The 25329-nt window shown below is 38.2% G+C and overlaps 1 long non-coding RNA gene and 1 pseudogene across 1 annotated transcript; both read left to right on the forward strand.

Moving 5' to 3' along the window:
- The first annotated feature begins 6498 nt into the window (after window positions 1–6498).
- LOC138826285 (uncharacterized) lies at window positions 6499–12921 on the forward strand. The gene is made up of 3 exons (XR_011371635.1): window positions 6499–6622; window positions 8719–8852; window positions 12859–12921. It is a non-coding gene; the product is annotated as an uncharacterized lncRNA (long non-coding RNA).
- Window positions 12922–19953: 7032 nt separating this feature from the next.
- On the forward strand, window positions 19954–20050 carry LOC138826310 (U6 spliceosomal RNA; annotated as a pseudogene).
- Window positions 20051–25329: the final 5279 nt, after the last annotated feature.

Here is a 25329-nt window from a genome sequence, read left to right on the forward strand (position 1 = left end):
GAAAGTCCTGAGCTTCCACTAGGATGTAGAATGTATAGGCAACCCTATAAATATGGGAACAGGTTGTCATCCATGTCCGCATAGTTATACCTGTCACCATACTCAGTAATATGCACAATAATTCCATGAATTCGACACAAATTAAGAAGTGCACTGAATGCAAGATGCTGTCCACACATGTATGTAAATATAGACGCTATGTTTAAATTATGAATTCATGACTACCTGGACCTCCCTGGGACTTGATGTCAGGTCCTGGGAAGGGCCTATCTGCTTTGTTGCTCACAAGCTGGTGTCCTCACCTTGACACTTTCCCCAATTGGGCCTGATAGGCTCTGAGTTCAAATCCCAACACTGCCAAAAGATGAATCCTGATGTGAGAAGCCCATCGATTCACCTATTTTCCTGTCCTGTGAGAGTCCTGAGTCACAGCTTGGATGGAGAATGCATAGGAAACCCTATAGCCAGGGCAATAGGTTGTCTTCCATGTAAGCACTGTTATATTTGTTACCTTACTCAGTAAAATACACAATACTTACATAAGAAAGAAAATGAGGAGAAAAAGTACTCCAAAGGCAAGATGCTGTCCAAACATATATGTAAATATTGATCCTATGTTTTAATTATTAATTTATGACTATCGTGACCCACACTGGGGATCAATGTCAGATCCTGGGAATGGCCTAACTCCTTTGTTGCTCACAGGCTGGTGTGGTCACTTTGAACAATTCACCAATTTGTCCTGCTAGGCCCTGAGTTCAGATCCCAGCACTACCAACAATTGGATCATGCAGTAAGAAACCCAGTGTGAAACTTTTTTCCTTTTCTCTGAGAGTCCTGATTGTAAGGCATGATGGAGAACACGTCTACAAATTTAGATTCCATGTGATAGGATGTCATCAATATAATAAAGGGAATGGGTGTCATCATAGTAAAATCAGTGGTAAATAAATGAATAAAACAAAAAGTACAAGGAACAACCACACCAAACGTGTATGGACTGAACATCCATAGGTAAGTACAAACCCTGCATTTTCAATGTATATAAATAGTATGTTTTCCAAGGCTGGGACTTGAATTTTGGCTTAGAGTACAGGCCTGATTTTCTTATCTTCAAGTACGGTGAGCTTGCCCTTCTAACACAGTGCTGCAGATTTACCCAGAACTTGAGTTCAAATCCAAAGCCTGGCAGAATAAATGGGGTGAATTGCAAGCCAGGGAGCTAATTTCTTTTAATTATTTTTTGCTCAGTAGGGGGTTTGAACTCAGGTTGTGGTAACTCTGCCTCAGCTTCGACACCCTATGCTGGGGTGCAGCCACTGAACATACAGTAGATCCTGAGATCCTAGACCCCCAAGCCTTGTGTGGCAAAAATGTACTGAAAATATGCAGCGAGATGGCCTTTTTATGTTTTCTTCCTTTGCACGGTGACCCTCCTGAGTCTGAATGACACTGTTGCAAAGGGTACTTCACCTTGCATTGCTGAAGGTTGTCAGACTATTGAGGAAGTCATAGGTCCACGTGGCAATGTAGGCCTTGATTTCAATCCTAGTCCTGACACCAATCAATGGCAGGAGATACTAAGAGACTCGTTCCCATCCATGGGAATAACAAGGTAATATTATCAATGTCACAGTTGAATGAGTTGATGGTGAATGATGCTCCTATAAAATTAGACAGCATCATTTCAGAAGACTGATTTCATTTAATATTTATGAAGCATTAAAATAATACTATTACTTACAGAATGTAATAATTTCAGGATATTGATGGATTTACTTAATAGTTTGTTAAGAATGAAAACAATAACATTAATTATATGGAGGCATTATAAATACCCAAGAATTGGTAGGAATGTAGTCTATATAACCAAATAATGTATAGACATCTATGGCACTCTATAAAGATATATATTTATTAGTGTACTACCATCTGGATGTCAATCTGTTCTTATTTTGTCAACCGCTGGGACTCGATCTCAGGTACTCAGAACTGTCTGTCAGCTCAATTTGCCACAGGATGCCAGGCTGACACTCACCCATTCATGAATTGGACCTTGTAGGCTGTGAGTTCAGATTCCAGCACTCCCAAAAAATGAATCATGTAGTAAGAAGTTGATGCTGACACGTTTTCCTTTCCTGTGAAAGTCCTGGGTGTCAGGAAGGATGTGCAATACATATGCAAACCTATATCCTATGTAATCAATGTAATCACTGTTCTATGAGTCATAATAGTCAATAAAATGAGAAGTCAATACATGAATAAAACAAAAAATAAAATAAATAACTACACTGAATGCAATATAGAATCAACATATGTATATAAATATAAATCATATATTTAAAATGTACAAAAATAGGATGTTTTCTAGTGGTGGGCATCGATTTCAGGACTAAGGAAGAGACTTTGAATTTCTTGAATTCAAGGAGGCAAGTTTCTGTAGAGAGCTGCGAGAGGCCGCACCTGGAAGATGGCGCCGGTTTTCGCCCTCTGCCTTCCCGATGGCGAGTGCTCTCTGTGGTTAACAACTCCTTATATGGCTAAGGCAAAGAATCTGGCTTGCTTCCGTGCACCTGAACCTATTGGTGGTTCTCACGTGGCGTATCAGGGTTGGTTACCCAGCGGGTACTTAAGGCTGTGGGGAATTCTCCCCAGGGTTGGGGACAGAAGATTGCTCAAAGGTCCTGAATAAACTGCAGAGAGAAGAGTTCGGTGTCGTGTCTTCCTTGGTGGTCGAGGCAGTAGCAACACGTGGTGGTCCGTACGGGGACTCAGCCATAACCCCAACGAGGACTCAGAACTCTCTGCCGTCAGGGTGGTGCACCGGTAAGTTCCCAGGTAAGCAACAAGAGCAGGGGGGAGGGGGGGATTTTTTGCTCTTCTCTGTAGATAGAGAGTGAGATCCCGGGGCTAGTCAATAGAGTAGCCAAAAGTAAAAGTAAAAGTTTGTTTACCAGCTTTAAATGTTTAAAACATGGCTGCTTCTTCTTCGCACCCAATTTTTTTGGCTCTCAATGAGCTACTGCACTCAAAAAAGTTAAAAATAAAAAAGAGTACTTTAGAGAGATTTTTGGATGAATGTGACATCGTTGCCCCATGGTTCGCTGTCTCCGGAAGCCTCACGGTGGCCTCTTGGGAGAAACTAGGGAGGGACCTAGATTTTGCCTCTGAACAAGGAACACTTAAGAGCGGAGTGAGACCAATATGGAAACTGATAAGAGGCTGTCTTGAGGACCAGCGTTGCAGTGAGGCGGTAGAGAATGGTCAGACCGCCCTAGAAATGCTTCAGGAAGAAAGATCGGAAAGGGCAGACAGCGAAAAGGAGGAGAGCGGGGGGGGGGGGTTATATCCCGATCTTGCTGAACTAGAGACCTCTGAGTCTACAGATTTAGAGGAACTACAATCACTCATACAACAAATAGAAAAAACAAAGATAAGAAAGAGGAGGGCACGCCTTTCATGTGCTGTGCCGCAACCTCGGCCCCTCTGCTTTATGTGGAGGACCGCGGAAGTGGCAGCCCCAGCTGTTCTTTCAGCCCAGGCATGTGGAAAGCGGTCAGAACCGAGTTACATCTAGCCTGTCCAATATTTCAGGATCCACAGGGACAGTGGTATCATGAACCCTTAGATTTTAAGGTTATAAAATCTTTAGCTGAGTCTGTGCGGACATACAGAATCATGGCCTCCTTTACTGTGGCCCAGGTGAAGGCCCTAAACAGACACTGCATGACACCCGGTGATTGGAGTGGGCTCGCACGAGCTTGTTTGAGCCCAGGTCAGTATTTAGATTGGAAGGTCTTTTTGATTGAATTTGCTAGTGAAGAGGCTGCGGCCAATCAGGCTGCGGGAAACCCAGCTTGGGACAGAGATATGCTGCTTGGACAGGGGAGATTTGCCAATCAGCAGATAGGCTACCCGGTTCAAGTTTATGAAGAAATCAATAAAATTGGCATAAAGGCATGGAAGGCCTTACCAAATAAAGGCGAGATGAGTGGCAATCTCACCATAATCCTGCAGGGCTCTATGGAGCCGTTTTCGGACTTTGTTGCCCATATGGTCGAGGCCGCTGGCAGAATTTTTGGTGACCCAGACGCAGCCATGCCATTAATTAAACAGCTTGTTTATGAGCAATGCACTAAGGAATGCAGAGCTGCCATAACCCTATATAAGAATAAGGGACTAGAAGCATGGATGAAAGTTTGCAGAGAGCTGGGCGGACCACTAACTAATGCTGGATTAGCTGCTGCTGTGGTGCAATTAACCCAGAAGGGGCTGAGAAGGTGGCTCAGTGGTAGAGCGCTTGCCTTGCCTGCCTGAGGCCCTGGGTTTGATTCCTCAGCACCACATAAGCAAAAAGAAAAAGCCAGAAGTGACGCTGTGGCTCAAGTGGTAGAGCGCTAGCCTTGAGCTGAAGAGCTGAGGGACAGTGCCAGGCCCAGTGTTCAGGCCCAGGAAAAAACCTATTCAAAAAACGCTGCAAATTTGTCTAAACAGTTGTCTAGTTATCTTTTAGGTAATTGAACTGGGGAGTTCGACAGCCTGATGGAACAGCTCAGGGTTGCCATCGTCACGGTGAACTCGACACGAGTGGATGCCGGATTGGCGGAGGGGTTATCTTCATGGATCTCCGCTGCTATGAATCATCTTAAGGAGTGGGCGGCTTTGGGAGCCCTGACAGGCCTCCTGGTGTTAGTCTCCTTGGTATGTCTGTGGTGCATTTGCCAAATTAGAGGTTCTCAGTGTCGCAGTGCAGCCATGATTATCCAAGCCTTTACAACCATTGGAGCAGGTCAGTCCCCCCAAGCGTGGCTTGCCACCCTAAAACAATGAACACAGATTGCAATGCCAAAGTATTGCAGTCGAGAGGCATGAGTTTTGCCCTCGAGGAGAGCATGTTTGATTGCACACGGGTTCGAGTCGCCTTTTCCCGTCCTTGTGAAAAACGAATCAATGGACAGGCTGAATCATCCCTAGAGAAGGTGCCCTCTGGGAGAAGGCTTGTATGCAGTCCTTGCATTGCACAACAGGGATCAGACCTCTGTTCTCATCTGTGTTCTTTAAACAAAAAAGGGGGAACTGTAGAGAGCTGCGAGAGGCCGCACCTGGAAGATGGTGCTGGCTTCCGCCCTCCACCTTCCCGATGGCGAGTGCTCTCGTGGTAAACAACTCCTTATATGGCTAAGGCAAAGAATCTGGCTTGCTTCCGTGCACCTGAACCTATTGGTGGTTCCCACGTGGTGTATCAGGGTTGGCTACCCAGCGGGTACTTAAGGCTGTGAGGAATTCTCCCCGGGGTTGGGTCAGAAGATTGCTCAAAGGTCCTGAATAAACTGCAGAGAGGAGTTCGGTGTCGTGTCTTCCTTGGTGGTCGAGGCGGTAGCGACAAGTTTCCCCTTTCTACACAGTGCAACAGCAGGGATACCTAGGCCACCAGTTCAAATTCCAGTCCTGGCAGGAGAAAAAATAGCATCTCCATGCTATGTGATGCCCAATTCATAGGTATTTCATTTGGCCTCCATTTAATGAATGTGATTGTTTAAATGCTTCATAAAGTATTAATTAATATCGACCAGTGTCCTATAATGTAATTGCGTATAGTTTTATCCTCAAATCATTCAAGTACTGCCCATTTAATCATGATATACATCACATTCCTTTGGTAGTCATATGAATAGGAATGAGTTTCATAGGATCTCCTGCCATTTGTTGGTGGTAGGACCAGGATTCAAACTGTGGGCTCCAGCTCCTACCACTTCAACCTGAGGATAGGGAACTCACAGGTCTGTCCAAGAACATCAGCAAAACCAATGATTAGCCAGGCATCAGTGGCTCTCAGGAGTCTTCCTTAAAACTTACAAGGTTGTGAAAGGAGGATCATGGTCAAAGTCACCCTAGACAGGAAAGCCCTTGAGACTCCTGTCGAACTAGTGCCAACAAAGCCAGAAGTAAAGCCATGTGGATCCAGTGGTAGAGAGCTAGCTTTGATCAAAAGCAACTCACAGATTGTGCCCAGATCCTGAGTTCAAGGTCTGGGAACAAACAGACATAGACAACAATCTGTGCAGCCATTCGGCTAAAGCAGGTCACCCTCTTGTGCCCAACTGGCATGGACAGAGTTCCCTGGGAAATGGGCTGCGTCATTTTGACTCCTCCCATTCTGCCTGCATCACACGATTCCAGCCACACCCCCATTGTTTCATGGTTCTTTCTGACCAATGGGATACAAGAATGGTGGCCACACCCACATTCCATGCCGACCAGTAGCACCATGATTCCCTCTGTTTGTTGACACCACTACCAGCAGTTGAGAAAGGTAGAGGTGGCTGAGTAAAATACTCGAGGCCTAGGAGGAAAGGGCTTCCTCAGGCCCATCATGTGCCTGCCTGAACTCTGGCCCCCTCCCCCCCTTCCCCATGGAGCAGCATTTCAAACCTGGTGCTGTGGGCTCAGACCCACGGTTTCCTCAGGCAATGGTGCAATGGTGTGCCACGAGCCAGCTTGCTGCCCTGACCTGGTCCTGGCTCCCCTGTCCTCTGCTCAGGGCCTGAGCGTGTGTCATGCCTCTGCCATTGCTGCTTGCCCCACCTGTAGCAGCTCCCAACAGCTTCTGCCAGCAACACATGTGAGTGGCTGCCACACATCCCTGCACCCTGCACCCCATATCACCTCCTCTCTGACCTGGACCCGCGCCTCCCCTGTGCCCCACAGTCTGGCCTACGCCATGCCACAAATGTGCCCCAGGGGTAGGGGTGGGTGTTGACCCGAGGATCTCACCCCCATCCCCAGAGGCTAGTGTCCCAGGAAACCAGGAGATATATGGTTGGGTGAGGAGTGGGCGCCACAGATCCCTTGGCCTGGAGTAGTGGGAGCCACACTGCCTCACATCTTCACCCCTCCTCTCCCTGGTGAAAACCTGGTGGCTTTAGTCAGAGGTAGGGAGGAGCATGTCTACACCTGTCTTCTGGGGTCTTTTTCTTTTTTTCTGGGGATTGGAGGTGTTGGATGCAGAATATAGACACCCTTCCTGTGTGAGCTCTTGTGTTCTGTGTTCGGTCAACGATTCCCCTGAAGACAGAGAAACACATAGAGAGAAACATAGAGAGACAGAGAGAGAGAGAGATAATCTTTTTCCTTGTACAGCCTGACTGTGCTCAGGTGAGTGATCAGTTGGCAAATTGCAGGTGCTGCATGGATGAGTCTTCTGTCACCAGTCTGGATGTGTGTGTGTGTGTGTGTGTGTGTGTGTGTGTGTGTGTGTGTGTGTGTGTGTGTGTGTAGAATTGGGTTGTAACAAGGAGGCAGAATGCTTTGGTAACTTCTACCTGCTATCTTTGAGGCAGGTATGGGCTTCACAGCTGAGGTCTGGGGGCCTGGAAAGGTGAGAGGCTTGAAGGGGACCCAGCACTGTTAAATTACAAGAACAAGGGAACTGTGTGCAATGGGGCTGGGTACTCCCTTGAGCCTGATTGGTGGCAGTGGGATATTTGGAGGACCTGGGAGTCTGGCCTGCAGGGGATGGCTTCCCAGGGGGACAGAGACCATGACCAACACTTAGTAAGGATACGAGTTCTGCTGGTATGGAGTGCAACATCATAGGTCAGACTCTGGGTCTTCTCATCATGATGTCTGATGGGCGAGGCCAACCCTATCTTAAATCTTGAGCTGTGATCTTCATATCTCAGCCTCCTGAGTATCTAGGATTATAGGCATGAGCCTCTGGCACTGGGATTCTGGTTCTTTTTGGTATTTTAGGGTTAGACCTAAAGACCTTAGGCTTGCCAGTCAGGTCTTCTACCATGCGAGTCAAGCATTTCTGTCTTGGGCATTTCTGAGATGGAGAAGTAATATATGCTCATGCTGGGCTGGATCATGGTCCTCCTATCTGTGACAGGCATGAGCCACCAGGCCCGGTCTTCTGTAGTTGGGATGGTAGACATGTAGCACCACACTCAGTCATTAGTTTAGATGGATTGTCCCAAACAAAGTCCACAGCAGCCGATTCTTGACCAGACGTGAAGCTCTGGGTTGGGCCTCAACCGTTGGACTTCAATCTCCTCATGGTACAGTTGAGGAAACAAAGGATTAATACAGAGGGATATCTGGAACAGGGACAGGCACAGAGGGAGGGGCCATCTGATCCTTTTCTTGGCAATTCTGTGACCATATGATAGGAAGATTCCCAGAAAGATCTCAGATGGTGTGTGTTATTAATGGTGAAACAGGTATAGGATTATGAAACAAAACATGGCTCTCTTTATTACCCTATCCCCATGCGTAACAGGATCCTTCATTTTGTTCACTTTTGAAGCTGGGGAAACTGAGGCACAGAGAAGCCAGGTGACCTACTAATGACTCCTAGCTGACAGGAAGCTCGGCCTGACTTCTCTGCCATGCTCCTTAGGACAATGGGCGCTATTCAGTCCACTTCTTGTGGTGGGAAGTCCACTTCTTTTCAGTCATGGGGCTTGAACTTTGGGGCTGGGGCAGCTCCCCAAGCTCCTCAGCTCAAAGCTAGTATTCTACCACTTGCGTCACAGCACCACTTCCAGGTTTCTGGTGGTTTTTGGAGATAAGAGTTTCACAGATGTTCCTGCCGGGCTGGCTATAAACCACCATCTTCATATCTCAGCCTCCATTGTACTTAGGATTATAGGCCTGAGCCACCGGCACCTGGCTTAAGTGTAATTCTGACCTACTTTCTTTCTCTTTCTCTCTCAGGAACTGATTCAATGGGTGCTGGAGGAGGTGGCCCAGCATCCCCATATGGTTGGAACCAAGGTGGCCCTCTCATTCTGGAGGTAGACTGTGGGTCAGGCTCTGTCTTGCTCACTCTGTTGTACCAGCTCCAAGAGGTAAATCCCTCTGTGCCCTGCCTACACTGTGACAGTAATCCATTGCCCAACTAGCCTTACTGGACTCAGTACTGTGTTCAATGTTCTTTTCTAGCAAAAATTTCTGGTTAAAATTATGATACATAGTTACAGAATGAAAATGTAATGCCATCTTAAGAAAGTCATTTCGGGTTCTGGGAATGTGGCTTCATGGTATGGTGATTGCCTAGCATGCATGAAACCCTGGGTTCAATTCCTCAGTACCACATAAATTGAAAAGAAAACACTGGAAGTGGTCCTGTGCCTCAAATGGTGGATGGTTAGCCTTGAGGAAAAAAAAAATCTGAGGAATAATTCCCAAGTGCTGAGTTTTAGCTCGAGGACTGCCAAAACAACAACAGCAACAACAACAACAACAGTCTAAGTGAGATTTGGAAACTCTTTTGGCAAGTCATCGCACCAAAAGGGCAGAGGCTAATTAACAGTTGTGACAGAAGAGAAGGAATAACTCCAGATGGAAAGAAAAAATGATAGTAACTAAGGTATAGCAGAAACCGTTCTAGGAAACCATTTTTGGATATTGAAGAACTAGTTATCAGCTAGGCTTATTCTTCATTGCCCTTTAACATTCAAAATCTCCTAGGCTAGTTCTTAATCTCTGTGTGATAAATGTACCTCCTTCTATGCTGTTCTTTCATACCTGATCTACTTTGCTTTCTAAAAATCTGTCTTTCTATATTTCTCTGTGAACATTTTCTGATACTAAATACACCTACAAAGATGAAAGAGGATGCTAATGTAAGAGTCCCATGGCTCATGGGTCATTAATGTAACAAAATGGGAAAGGAGGACATATTTATTGCTAACTCAATCATTCTGACAAGCTTCAATGTCACATCATTTGGTTCAGATTTACATTCTTTGTCTACATAGTGACATTAAGTGCACATAAATGCAAATATGAGCCGGGTGTTGGTGGTTCATGTCTGTAATCCTAGCTACTGAGGTGGTTGAGACCAGAGGATTGTGGTTCAAAGCCAGCCTGGTCAGGAAAGTCCATGAAACACTTACCTTCAATTAACTCCAGAAACTCGGAAGTGGTGCTGTAGCTAAAGAGGTAGAGTGCTCAATTTGTGCTGAAAAGCTGAGAGACAATGCCCAGGATCAATATTCAATAATCACAACCAACAAAAAATTACAAATATGGCTTTAAGTTTCCCTCAAAGGAATGATGAAGTCAATAGTAATCTTCCCAAATGATTTAGTAGTGCACCTACTTTTTCTGAGTTATTTGTTATGGCTTCTTTGCTAAACATATTCTCTTTTTTAAAAATTGTCAAATAGTAACTTTATAATAAACTTCATCTAATATTTCTTGGTTCAAAAGAGAATTACATACAGTTGAGGTCACTTAGATTTCTTACTGTCTTAGTTCAAAGCCAACCCAGGCAAGAGAGTCTGTCAAACACTTATCTGTAATTAAACACCAAAAAAGCCAGAAGTGGAGGTTTGGCTCAAGCAGCGGAGTATTGGTTTGGGCCACTTTGGAAAGAAAGACAACTGTTCAGGGACAGGGGCCAGTCTCTAAGTTCAAGCCCCAGAACCAGCACAAACTAAATAAACAAGGAAACAAAACAAACCCTGGGTATTTCTTTGGGACTCTCCTTAAAATAGTGGTGGTCCGAAAATAGGCTGCTTTTGCTGATCATACTCACTGGATCCTGCTTTTTTGGAATCCTTATTGCTATGTAAAACTCAGGACTTGACTAAAGGAATTGATAACTGATTCCTGCAACAAGAGAATCATCTCAGGAGTGAAACATTCATCCATAAGACACTTCAAAACCTCCATATCTTTGCTTCTTTGCAATAGAACATTTTTAAAATAAAGTGACTTCCTTTTGTTCTATACTGGCCTTCAAATGACATATTGTTTCCTTATACTCTCAACCAGAAGTTCACAGACAAGTTTTATATGAGTAAAGGACACACTCACAAAAGTCAGGGACAGAGTTTCCTTCCAGCCTAGGATCCTTTACTTATATAGTAAAAAGGAAAGCAATAGTTAACTTGAACTTTGTCATTTCACTATATTCAATTCCTCTCCTAGGATCAGTTTCCACATCCAGTAACAGTTACTTCCACTTACTTCCAGTAACAATCTATGGTGCTGCTCCAGAAATAAATGAATGTTTTCTGGCTTCATTGAAATAGCACAAGGATACTTTTGGCCATGAGGTAACATGTGTTTCAGAGACAACTTAGTAAAGAGAAATGAAATTTAAATTGCTTATAAATACATTATCCATGAGAACATTTTGTTCAAACTTCCTATGTGTTCTGTCAATTAAGGTGAATTTTAAATGGGAAGAAGGTTCTCAGATCATTTTTGTGAGTCTATGTGCTGTACATTAATTTCCCAAGTGTACATGAGTTAAGAGTAAGAGAAACAATAGCAACTATAGGAGAAAAAGAAGTTCTGTGTTTATGTACAAGTGTTCAATAAAATATAGAAGACTCAACAAATAAGAAAACATTGAAAAATAAAGCCAAATCCAATATGTAGATTTATGGGAATAATATAGAGAAAGCATTACTCCTATGTGGAACATGAAGCATGAGGCCACTGCCTTTCTAAATTATGCTTGCTAATCATGTAAATGTGCAAAAAGGAGAATGGAAGAATGATTCTGTTTTCAATGCAAGTCAGATATAGGAGAGTAGATGTAACTGGAAAATAAGAATCCATCTTGAGAGAACAGGAATTATACCAGCAATGAACCTGGTGGCTAAGATCACATTTCTTATTCTTTCCTTTTCTTATATTCTTTTTGTTGTTGTTTTTGTTGTTTGTGGCCCTTGAAACATAGGACAGGTTGCTGTCCCTCAGCTCTTCAGCTCAATGCTAGTGCTCTTCCACTTGAGCCACAGTGCCACTTCCAATTTTCTAGTAATTATTGGAGAAAAGAGTCTCCAGGACTTTCCTACCCGTGCTGGCGTTAAACCCCAATCCTCAGATTTCACAACAACTTGGTTTAGGATCACATTTCTAACAGTGTACACTCAGGATATGTAATGTATATGTTCATCTATCTTTATATGAATTCTTGAGTTAAAAATCTGGGCTACACGTTAGACTTTACACTCACAAAAGTGTTTGAAGTTTAAAAGTTGATACTCCTGGAAAAATAAAACCTAAGAATGTAAAGGAGTCTGGGAAGTTCAATTTGCATTTAGCTTGGACAGCATAGGCTTTGAGACACTACCTATAATTAATCAGCCAAAAGCTGGAATACCAGTCAAGAGCAACATTGCTGAATAAGAGCTTTAGGTTTTTGCATACATACATTCGAACATACACATACACACAGAGGCACTTATAGGTGCACACAAAAAGACACAAATGAAACAACTCTTAGAATATGTAGAAAAGTTAGAAAACAATAGAAAATAAGTCCTGAGTAAGATTAGAATCAAATGATAATTTTAAATATTAGAAAGCCTTCAAGTGATCTTTCCCCCAGAATTTGAGAATATTACATAGGTAGGGACAGAGATAGTAAGAGAGTTAAGTAATCATTATTATTATAAGATCCATGGTAGAATGAGTCAGGGAACCCTGCAGGTGCATCTGAAAATGTTCATATCCTGTGTCAAATGTTAAAACATCTTTGAAAATAGTACATAAACAGTCTGAGCATTCAGTCAAGTGGATAAGATCATAGGAGAAGTTCAGAATTGCTAGTCTGTTTCTAGATTAAATAAACAAACTATGGCAGGGCAAAGTGCTACAAGCTTGGAATTATAGCACTCAAACAGGAGAATAGAGAGTGGAATTACATAACGATACCTTCCCTGGACCAGGTAGAATAATTTTGTCTCAGTAAAACAAACCAAACAACAAAAATGGAATACACAGTTGGAAGTTTGGGCTAATTTTGTCATTATGATTTGAGAAGTCAAGTTTCCTATTGAATGCAACTCATATATATCCTCACTTGTGTTTTAAATGCTCTCATCATTACAGAACATTCCTAGATGAAAAATAGCTCATGATTCCCATCCAAAAATTTGCAAAAGTAAGTAAGCCTCATTCTGTTGGATTCCAAATTAATGTTGAAGTATTACAAAAGCTTAAATCTGGAGAAATAGCAAAGTTCATCTAATGTAGGACTTTGTAGACCTTGTTAAATTAGAATTTAGATTTAAAATATATTTTTTGGTTTTGTTTGTAATTTCATATTCTATAGTATACTACAAAATTATTTTTAAGTAGAGGGATTAATTGAAAAATTCACAAATGATTCTGGCATTCTATTTGTCTAGATATTCTTTCAAGAGAGTTATAATTAGAACATAGTTAATAGATAATTCCCACAGTTCATGTACACTATGTTAATGTGAATAATCTAGACAGAGTTGCCAAAAAATGGATGACATTAATTTATACATTTAGAAAAACCAATTTTTTAAGGATTTGGTTTAATATGGTATGAAGAGAGTAATTGTGTGACATCTTCTTTCTTCTACCTATATGTAACACAGGAAGTCATTTCCTTATTTACGTGCCTCTGTATACATGGAGAAAAATGCTAGGTTTGGGGTTTGTTTTCAATTTTGTTTTTGTTTTATTGGTTCATCCTAGAGCTTGAACTCTTGGCCTGGACAGTGTCTCTGAGCCTGTTGATGCTCAAGTCTCGTGCCCTACCACTTCAACCTCAGTGCCACTTGAGTCTGGCTTTTGTGGAGAATTTTTTTGGAGATAAGATTCTAAGAAATCTTCCTGCCTGGGTGGGCTTTGAAACATATTTTTTTTTATCTTAGCATCCTGAATATCTATGATAGTTAAAAAAGTATAAATATAAAAAATATTTGCAAGTGTTCTGATCTCAAGAATACTAGCGGAGGGAAAATGATGCAGCTCAATGTATTGTAGTGTTCTTTTCAGAATAAGGAGGGCGTCACATTAGCAGAGGTGTAGTATTTTTTCAAAATAGAGATAAGGTATTCATGATGTGAATTAAGGAATTTTAAGGTGCCCCTTAAAAGTTGGAAACTGTTGGGCTAGGATGACTTTATGGCATAAATCTTGGGATTGATGGTCATAGAAATAATAGCTTAATCTGATAAACAATAGCTTACTCTTGAAGAATTAATTATTACATATGCTTCATAGTTTTATCCTCTACCAGAATGTGGCTATTTTTCTGTTGACTTCTCAGTCTGTAACACCCCATTGGAAACTACAGCTATTGCAGAATTATATAACATGCAAACAGGTACTGTTTGGAATCTCTCAGAAATGTTAAGAATTTAAAAATGAGTAGTTATTAGTCATAGGAATTTTGAAGAACACATATATTCTGTCCTCTTAACAACTTACTTACTTTTAAAAGTTATGGGTTTCCATAGCATTAAACAGTTTTCTGTTTTAGAATGAGAAAGTACTAAATTTATTCTTTTTTGAAAATTTTGGCAAGTATATTGTGAAAATATTGTCTAGTTGGATAACATTCAAGTTGATCACCCTCTGATAAATAAGGGGTAATTAATTCAAATTAGATGCCAAATAGTATTGATTTTTAAAATATTACTACATAAAGAATATTATTTCCTGTGCCAATACAGTGAAATTATATTTTATGCAGCTTATTTTTCAATTTTATTATCAAAGTGATGTACAGTGGGGTTACAGTAATTGTAAGGTATTAAATCATAACTTTTCAAATTTGTTAACCTTCCCTCATTTTCTCATAGTTTTCCTTCATCCCTTCATCCCTCACAAGTTGTAATGTACATTTCCAATATATTGTCTTGTGAGTATTGCTATTGCATTGGTTTGCCTTTTGTCCTTTGTCTCACCATTATGCTTTTCCTCTTCCCTTCGCTAATTAAGGTAAATGTTTATACAATACAAAATGATATACCGGAAGGATAAACCATAGGGGGAAAACCCAAAGAAAACAGAAATCACATAGTTCATCAAAAACAACAACCACAAATGAAAAAATCTGGTTCCATATCTTGGAATTAATTTTGCTTAGCATCAGCTAATATGGTTATATATATGCATAACAAAGCCACTGGAATATAATAGCTGCATGGATAATATATCATGAAAATAACATGTTAACTTTTTGATGGTAATGGTGGAATTAGGATTGGTGAATTCACGGTTCTGATAAAGGATTTTCAAGAGTTTTAAAGTTATGACAGGTAAATTTTAATTGTTCAAAATTTTAACAACTTAGCCTATTACAAAAATTTAAATTGCCTGGAAGAATAGTTTTCATGCAAAGAAATCCAATGAGACTTAGTAGAGAGGGAACAATGTGGATGAAGATGGCTCTTTTTCACACTAAACAAACAAACCTGTAAATCCTGTAGGGTCCCTTGGAATTATCCTTACCCAGGAAATATATTTTCACTGTTTGACACAAGGTTGTATTGGAATTTAAATTCAAAGTTCTTAAAAAATAAGGCATCAAAATTTGTGAATTTACCTTTAATTACCAAAGAGCAATTCTCTGAAAAAGATAATTTGAGTCAAACAATTTAGGGAGAAAGTGCCCTTCACAATGAAAGAAGGTGTTGGGATTACACATTTTTGTTTATAACACTTTCCACAATGTCTTTGGATGTGAAGCAGTGAAATACAGAAAAAAATCTGATTGGATACTTCAAACCAATGATTTCACATTTCTAAATGGCTCACAAAAGTAATATCCTTATTAATATGAGATAGTGAATACTTCTGTTATTACATATGCCAAAAAGTTCAGAAAAGAATTGAGCAAATGGAAAAGTTAATAAAAAAAGTTTTGTTAGAAGACTTAGCTAAGCATATTGTATTCAGCAGTGAAGGGAGGCCAAAACTTTTTGATATAAATTGTGTTAGTATTTTTACTCCCTAAAGTGAGTTTACAGAGCCTATTTGGCTCACTACAATGCAGAACTGATTGAATGAAGACATGAAAATAAATTCCACGTCCAAATGAGGCAATTTAAAGAGTTTTAAAAGAGAAATAATGAAGATTTAACAGTGGTGGAGCACATATAGTCCTTCAGCTTCACTAGACATGAAGCCAAGAAGCTGTGATTAATTGGAACTCCGGCAAGAGCTAAAAGGAGGACATAGAAATAGGACATAAAAGCATTGTCCTTTTGTAACAGACACTGCCTTCCAAGGTATGGGTCATTTAACTCTATTGTCCTCCAGACATCTTGGTGAACAAATTCAAGACCAAGAGAAAAATAATCTATTGAAATAATTTTGCCTAGAATAACTTCACTGTTCCTGATATGGTATCTAAGGAGAATCTTAAGAGAGAAGATAAAAGTGCAGTGTTTTTTGTTTCCTATAAGCATCTTGTTAGGAAAATATATTTTTGAGCTTAGACAATTCTGATTGAACCAACAAGTGATGGAGTACTTATTTTTGTGGGCACTTTAGACACAAGAAGTCTTTTAAGGTAAAAGAAAAAAAATAGCTGAATATTTGTGATCACAGCTTCTAGGGCTGTATTCTGGAGACAAAGTTTTACATTAGATTTCTCCTCATTAACATAAATGTTGTTTCATGGCAACCAAATGCAAGAGGGATATTTAATGGACTCATTAAATATCAATGGCCAATTAAACAGCATGAAAGAAGAAAATGGCAAATAATATTTAATGAATTACTTTGCCAGAAGAAAGAAGGAAAAATATAATTCAAAATCAATTGACTTAAAAGTATGAAGAAAGAGTAGTGAAGAGATATTAGAGAAAATATAGAGTATTGTTTTCTCTCCAGCGGAGTAATGGGTTCATGATCTTGTTTCTTCCACACTAACCTCACAAGCTACCAAATGTGTCTCAGAACTGGATTATCCAGTTCAGACAGAAAACTCGTAGAAGAAAGATACTATTTGCAGCAGATGTAGGTGATTTATAACCTTAGACAATCTATTTAATTCTGTTGAAAATTCTCCCCTATCCCAAACTTCTCTCTTTGAACAGTTTTGTTTGCTTTTCCCAAGACTGCCCTTCATTAATTGATTAAAATTTTGAGAGGTCATATTCATACTCTCTGGAGATTGCTGTTTGGTTGTGATTTTTCTGTTTTTTGTTTCTTGTGTTTTTTAACTGAATTTTAAAAGGTTGTGCAATTGTTTTACAATTAAATATATCCATCTAATTGTCAAACGCTCCTAGATCTGAGTCACTCCTTCCATCATTCTCAACCAACCCATTCTCCAAGATTTATTTCCAATTTTCCACTTCCTTTATCATGTGTGTACATTGAATATTCTAGCTGTACTTGCCCCTTGTTCATTTTTCATTCATTCTATGTCTTTACTATAATTCTTCTCTGGTTTCAACTTCCTGATAGTCATTGTGTTAAACTGTCTATTAATACTTTGAATGGTTTATATGCATTCCATGGACTTTCAATCCTGCATATTCTTGAACTGATGTCAGCTTATATTTCCATAATTGATTCATCTGCAGCAACAATTTGCTGGAGACTGGGGAGGTGAAGCACCTAAACAAGACTTTATTCTCATCCATTTGGAAGATTAATCTTTAGACAAAAAGAAAGTTAAAAAAATGGCTTAGAATGTATTCCTAACTACGAATTTTTATAAATGGCTTTGTACAATGGTGTGATTCTTTTATTTTACATGGAATAATATTTTCTACTGCCTATAAGTTTTGGAAAAAGAAGAAAATTAAAATTTATTCCAAAAGAGGAATATGATAAAAATAGAAGACAGATATTATGTTTGTCATATCTCTGATGAATACCCATATTCAAGACTTAAAGTCATATTTCTTACTATATTAGACAGAAGGAAAACATAAAATAACATATGATAAGGCAACTATTTGTGACTTTTTAAAGTGTACCTTATTAAATGATGAAATTTATTAGCTCACGTTTGGGTTTGAAATTTAGGAGGCTAACCTATTTAACACATTTCTGGAAGGCCCTTACTGAAAAACACAAATTGTGGGTGGTACTATTTCTACACTTTAATGAATGGTTGAACGTGTTTGGCATTAGTGCTGTGTAAATAATTCAACTCTATTGTAACTTGCTCCCTACACTTAAAAAACTTGTAATGTCACTAAGTATCATCAACTTGTAAAATGTCATTTTGACGAATGTGATTTTAAAAAGTTTATTTGAAAAGGAATACACTTTCAGAAGATTAAATGTAGATTATCATTGGTTTGAGAGTGACATTTTTATACCACAGAACCATGTTGTACTGAAGTCCCAGTGTTTTGAAGCACCCCTTAGTGCTTCAAATATTTTTCTGAATTACATTTGACTTCTAAGTCAAGTTTTCCGGGCTTTGGTAGACCAATTATGGATCTATCCTTCAAGGAACTATTTTTTGGCCCACTTATGTTGGAATAAAATCTTTCATTAATCATAGGGGAGGGGTATTAAAAATAATCTTTTGACACTTTGTGAACTTGTTCACTCATATGGGCTGGTCATCTATAAGTTGCATGTTTTAATTACTGTACTTTCTCTCAAATTTTATTTCATTCTTCATTTTAAGTTGCCTTGCATTCCACAATTGCTTACTGCTAATTCCTGCATCTCAAGGAATTGGGGCCCTGAAATATAGGAAATGAGAAATTGAGATTGGTCTTCAATTACTATGTGCTGACATGTTGCATGGGCCTTGGTGAGAAGTCTTGCCCCTGTTATTTGATGATGCAGATAACTGGGACCTGGGATCCTAGGATCCATGGGGACTGCAGAAGAATAATGTTTTTTTAGACATCTTAGCAAAATTTGGGTATAATCAATAGTAATGCTTCCAAAATATGGAGAAAAACAGTTTGGGACAAGAGAGTTAAAACAATAAACAGAGCAGCAGAGTAAAATGCATTATAGATTAGAGGGAAACATTTTTTTTTTTACCATGTGGATTCAGAAGACCAAGAAAAGTTAAAATGTATCACAAGTTTACACTAAAGACATTGCATTGATACTTTTTATATTCTAATATATATTTTAAACCTAATTATTTATATTCCAATTCTATTTACTAGAATAAATAAATATCAATTTATTTGCCAAAATATCAACTAATTCTAGTAAGTTTTACTGTGTGAAATATAAAATCAGCACATATAAATATAAAATACATAATTATATATAATATAATTAAAAGGCACAGGTTTGCATTGTTCTGTTGTAGTTACTATATCAAAGGCAACTCTGTTTTAAAGTATTATTCCATTATTTCTACCTTAGTGTTTGATAAAGTTAGACCTAAAGCTTTATCGTTTGTAGATTTACAGCATGGAGGCAAGAGGAAACACTGTGATTAAAACAGTATCAATTTAATGCCTAATAACAAGGAGAAACATATGGACTTCTCTTGCAACTATGAAAATATTTGGTGATAAAAAGGCAGTAGTGTAAGTTCCTGCCTGGTTGGATGGTAGACAGGCCAGGACATTAAGTAATCATGCATATGAACAATTTTTTCACCTTCTTGGCTTTAGCTACTTTTGAAATGGAAGGTATATTAAACAATTATATTTTGATAAAATACCTTCTAGTCTGAACAGTTCTGTTTGAACTGTTCATCTCTCTATGATCCCTTGTAACCAAGATTAGTTTTGTTCTAGTAAGACAATCTATGCTGTCAGGGTATGATTTTCTGGTTGGTCTGTTCCCACATGGAAGAAGGGTAAAGGCTCAGGTAGACATTTGTGCCAGTAACACCTCATTTGGGAAAATATCAGCTGAAGAAGTTTAGAAGTAGCTCTTAAGCAACGCTTACTTTGAATCCATTAGGTCCACATAGCTAACACAGTTGGATAAATAAGTACTTGAAAAAGCCATCACCTTTGGACCTATCTATAAATAATTGAGAGTATGATCAAATTCCAAATAAAAAGACTTAAGATAGTCATTGACAAAAAATTTGCAAATGTGAGCAATCGATTGATCAATATAATTATTTCTACTATTCACAGAATTTGAGGGAAATAAGATCGATAGCATTGTTAGGAACATTACTGTTTCCTTGTTACAAGTAGACACCCAAGCCTATATAGGCTTGTATAAAGATTGCATCATTAACTACTTAAATTTAGAGGATACTACATGCTTCAGCAGCATGAATACTCAAATTACAATGCAGAGATTAACATGGCACTTGCACAAGGATAATATGAAAATTTGAGAAGTATTCCATATGTTTCATTCTTCAGATGCAAGAAATGAAAAACAGTTATTAAAAAGTTGATTATAAAATTACAACTGTAACAATACACGTAATTCATATAATTAAATTTAGGTTGACATCAGTGTATTAAATATTCACCTCAGAAAGGCGTTTACAAAGCATAAACTTTACAAAACTTTTCAAATTAGACAACATTGTCATTTTATCCCAAAGAAAAATAATATTAAGACCTAGAAAAAAAAGAATCAAACTGTTTCTATATGGAATGCAATCAGAAAGGACACATTAATGAACCTAAATATTATAAAATAATGTAGAATTCAAAGTATATCTAGGAGAAAATAAAATAAATTATGAACATTATGCAAACATAGAATATAGAATATTTTAAAATATACTTTTTCAGACAAGCACCAGAAATATTTTAGTTTCTGTACTACTCATTTCAACAGGTAAGTTAAAATTGTTTCTGATTAAAAAATCACAAACTCTGGAGAAATCATTATACATGTATACAAAAACTATTAAATAAATTTTGACATCCAATGCAGGCAATTCACTTGGAAGAATTCCGCAGAATCCATGAATTTTTACAGTAAAATATTGGTGTTGCCGGCACATGTGGCTTATGCCTATAATGCTAGCTACACAAGAGGCTGAGATCTGAGGATCATGGTTCCTAGGCAGCCTGGGAAGGAAAGTCTGTGGTACTTTTATCTCCAATAAACCACTAGAAAACTGGAAGTGGAGCTGAGGCTCAAGTAGTAGAGCGCTCACCTTGAGCTGAAGAGCACAGAGATAGCTCCCAGGCCCAGAGTTCAAGCCCCATGACAGACCAAAATAAAATATATTGCTCTTATTTAGATTGTGAAAATATTTTGTAGGGACACAAAAGATCGACTTGCATTTTTGAAATTTAAGAAACTTAACCCGACCATTAGGACATAGGTGAACAATTTGTACAGCCTTCCACAACTTCATAGAGGTAGTGATACATACTTATCCTTTTGGCAATATCAAATGCAATTTTTTCTATGTTGTTCTCCAGGCCTGGTTTTATATAATGGTTCAACAGAAGGAGATTCAGCGTATCTTTGCTAGCTCAATTCTCACCAGCAATATGTAAGGGGGACAAGAGGCCTTTAGTTGGGCATTGGTATCTGCATCATGATGAAGTAATAAAGAAGTCATTCTGGTATTATTCCACGTATATGCACTGTGCAGGGGTGTCCAGTCATCTACAGTTATTACATGTGCCGCTTGAGACACCAACTCACTGACAATGTCTAATTGTCCACTGTACGCTTCTTAATGAAGAGGGGTATACTCATCGTCATCCCTACTATTCACATGAGTGGCCTTGTGGGAAAGAAGTCTCCGCACTGTAGTAAGCCGAATATTTTTGGCAGCCCAATGAAGAAATTTGCTTGGATCCTTCTCCATTTTTTTTCTTGCAATTGATATCATTCCTTATTTTTTCATCTTGTTCTTCATATTCCTAAGAATTGCCTAACCAGAAACTTTGAGTGCCAGTGGGAATGAGGTGTCCATGTATTTTCCTAATAGTTCACATTGGTTGAACTGGTCAAAAATATCCAGTGAATTTTCTGCAACTGTTTATTCACCATGATTTATATTCTCTTTTTCCAATTTTACTATTCGAAATTATTCTAACTGGAGAGTAGGGAATTGATGGAGAGCAGAGGAAAGATATTCCTCCATATTCAAATGTACACACTGAAAATGAGGACCAGTGATGTCTCCATGTGCAGCTTATTCTAGGCATGAGAAACTAGGAAATAATGCCTTCCATATAAATGATTTGGGAAATGGCAGAGCAAAAAGTGAAATGATACAACAAAAAATATAAAAGCAAAATAAATTAGGATAATTATGGAGCAATCGTGTTATATATGAGAACCATGAAAGGGAGAGAGAAAGAAAGAGAAATATGTGTAATGACGTAGCTAGCCACATAATCCATGCCTCTGATCAATTTGTAGAGCAAACAAAATTTTATTTTTTAAAAGAGATGGAAATCGAATTTATGTATTTACTTGAAGTTAGTAAATACATTTTTAGTAGCCTACATAAAGAGACATAATTTTACCAAACTACAGACAGTAAAATAAATCCTTGATAGTTCTAGTAACAGATCTGACTGAAATCAGTTGAATCATACTTTTCTTGTACAATGAAGGAATAAGAGGGTAGTAAAGCAGCTAGAGAAGGCAGGGAGATTGTATCTGTGACAAAACTTTGTGGAAATTGGTATTGAGGATTTCTTACTGGTGATCCACTTGCACTGGAAGCATGATTCTGAAGTATTGCTTGCCGATTCTGAACTATTGATTTGATTATTATATTCTCCAAGAAGAAAATGAGAATTGATAATGAAGGACTACTAATACATTTTGACCTTCTCACTAAGCACTTTCAATCATCAAAATCACATGAAGACAATAGACAGGCCTACTTTTTAGATGAAAGCAAGTGTCTTTTAAAAAAAGGAATATTTGTAGTCATGCAAAGGACTTCTATTTTACCAATGCCTCATACATTTTTCTAATGTTGGGTAACAATAAATAATGGATCTATTAGAAAGCTTTTAAAGCTCATATGTTAAATAGTGAGTTCTCTTACACTATAATATGGTATTTTTTGTGTATGGTCTTAAGAATAATTTACATTACTAACTTGAATTTCTGACAGGACAGTATCATCACTGTACATCTTGCTTCTATACTCTCAGCTTTAAATTACTATTTAAGGATGTGCATTAGATAACTATAGAGGAAAAAGTAGAAGCCACACTGATGGCTTATGTCTTTAGTAGTAGTTAATCAAAAAGATGAAATCTGAGAATTGTGGTTTGAAAGCAGACCAAGAAAAAAAATGTCCATTAGATTCTGATTTGAACGTAACCAGCAAAAGCTAGAAATGGAGCTGTGGTACAAGCAGTAAAATGCTAGCCTTGAGAAAACTGAAATAAAAAATAAATTCTGGGACAAAGCCAGGCCCTGAGTTAAAGCCCTAGTATTAGCACCAAACGAATTAATAAGGTAATCAATTAATTAAAACTAAATTAAGTGGTCACATGTGGAGAGGCATGTAAAATGTAACAAGGGTGGTGATGGTTCATGTATTATTTTGTAATAAGGCATATTATCATTTGTCCTAATCACTAATATATTATTTGAACTTTTTTGTACAATAAACCCTGAATTTAGCATGCATGTATATGTGTGTGTACATGTGCAAACATGTGTATACATGTATATGTGTGCGTGTGCTGTTGCAATGTTGCTTGCCAATCTGGACAGGGTGAGGCTGAACAGAGCTAACTGTGTTGCAATGTTTTATTTATCAATGTTCTGTCATGTCATTTCAGTGGAACCACCCTTCTGTACATATTATTTGTCTACTAAAAAAGTCATCATAATCAAAGCATTTACAGCATTAAGTTAGATAAAGAGACCGCTTTCAGCTCTTATTGTATGTGAGGTAAGAAGATACAGACATAATTATGTAGTAAGTTATTGCTGTAAGATGATTGTCAGTACAAAATTTGACCTCTTAAATTGGTTATACTTTTAAGATACACTCATGGAGTGATTTGGACAGACTTGACCAAACAGGTATTACTCTCTGGTTATTCCTGTGAAACACAAGTTGGATAAACTCTTTCCGGATTTCGGTAGAAAATCACTTTCTTTGCAAGACCATATCTATTCGCACTAAGAGTTAATCAAACCCATATTAAGTTTGAATATCCCATCTTATTGACAAAATAAGTATTGTCGATATGCTTGTTAGATATTCCTTCCAAAAACGAACAAACAAAATGCATGTGTAATGTCCAGATTGTGTATGCATTTGAAGGTGTTTTGTACATGCACAGGGATCTTTACCAATGGCTCTTTTGTGGGAGTAACTACTGCAACTTTAACAAATAAGGCTTTTTGAATATCTTTTCCAATATACATAACATCCCAGAGGAAGTCTTGCAATTTCTGAAAGTCCTTTGAATATTTTAGTATTATTTCAGTTCATTGACTATAGAGCTAAAATTTCTGAAATAAATATTGTTAAGATCTGAAAATGTAAGTGGGCATATAGGCTTTTTTATGCATCATTTTATGAAAGCCCAGTTTTTATGAAAGTAAATGGAATAGAATGTAAGTGAATTGGGTAAGCTAATTATTAGTATAAGTTTGTTTTCTATTAACAGTCCATTGAATGTACATGATGCTGTTAAATTATTTCCTTTGTGTCTCTGTACTTCAGTTAGTTTTAGAATCTTTATAGTTTTGAGTGAATGTTTTGTATAAATAACGATATTTTTAAATGATTAGAATTAACCTTGTGTTTTGTGTCCTACTCCCAAGAAAATGAGTTATTTTTAAGTGTTAAGAGTTTATCATTTTCATTATTATCATAGGGGATCATTATCATTATCATTATCATTATCATTAAAAATGCAGTAGTATTGATGTCTTTTTAAAACAATTGTATTCACAAGTTGGAGAGTCTTTAATTCATACTTAGGTTTTGGTGCCTATGATTTTTAACCTCTCATTCCTAACATTAATATATCAGACTGCATTTTTGTGTATACAAAAGGTAAAATATTTATCTGGGGTGAAAAGTGATTTTTATATCAGTCTTTAATAACATTATATAGTAGTACATTTCTCTCAAAATTTTGGGTATAAAAAGCAATCAAAATACTTCTAATGGTGAACAATTTAGGTGAGCTACAATGTGGAAACGATTGCTCCAAAAGACCTGCAGTCTGTTTCCATCAGGAATTGGGCAGGTCATTCTTTCAGTAAGACTGTGTTAACCAGAGATGGGGTCCCCAGGCAGTGCAGTGTTGAGTGAAGGCATAAAATATGATTTCTAGTATTTTGAGCTAGAAATCAAGAATGTTATAGTTTAGCAGTTCCTTTCACCAGGGAGGTATAAATTGATTATGAACTTGGAGTTTTCATATTACAGTTACTTATTTTCTTTTTTTGTTGTTGTTGGTCATGGGGCTTGACCTCTGGGCTTGGGTGTTGTCCCTGGTCTCTACCACTTGGACCACAGTGCCACTTCCAGTTTGCTAGTGGTTTATTAGAGATAAGAGTCTCACAGTCTGTCCTGCCCGAACTTGCTCTGAACCACAATCAGCAGATCTCAGCCTCCTGAGTAGCTAGTATTACAGGTGTGATATACTGGTGTCCGGCTTAGTTACTTATTTTCTAACAAAGATAAAGTGAAATATTATTAGAGTGTGCACAATAGTTTTG

This window comes from Dipodomys merriami, unplaced genomic scaffold, assembly GCF_024711535.1.
Source record: "Dipodomys merriami isolate MVZ:Mamm:240054 unplaced genomic scaffold, mDipMer1.0.p SCAF_141, whole genome shotgun sequence".
Classification (NCBI taxonomy): domain Eukaryota; kingdom Metazoa; phylum Chordata; class Mammalia; order Rodentia; family Heteromyidae; genus Dipodomys; species Dipodomys merriami.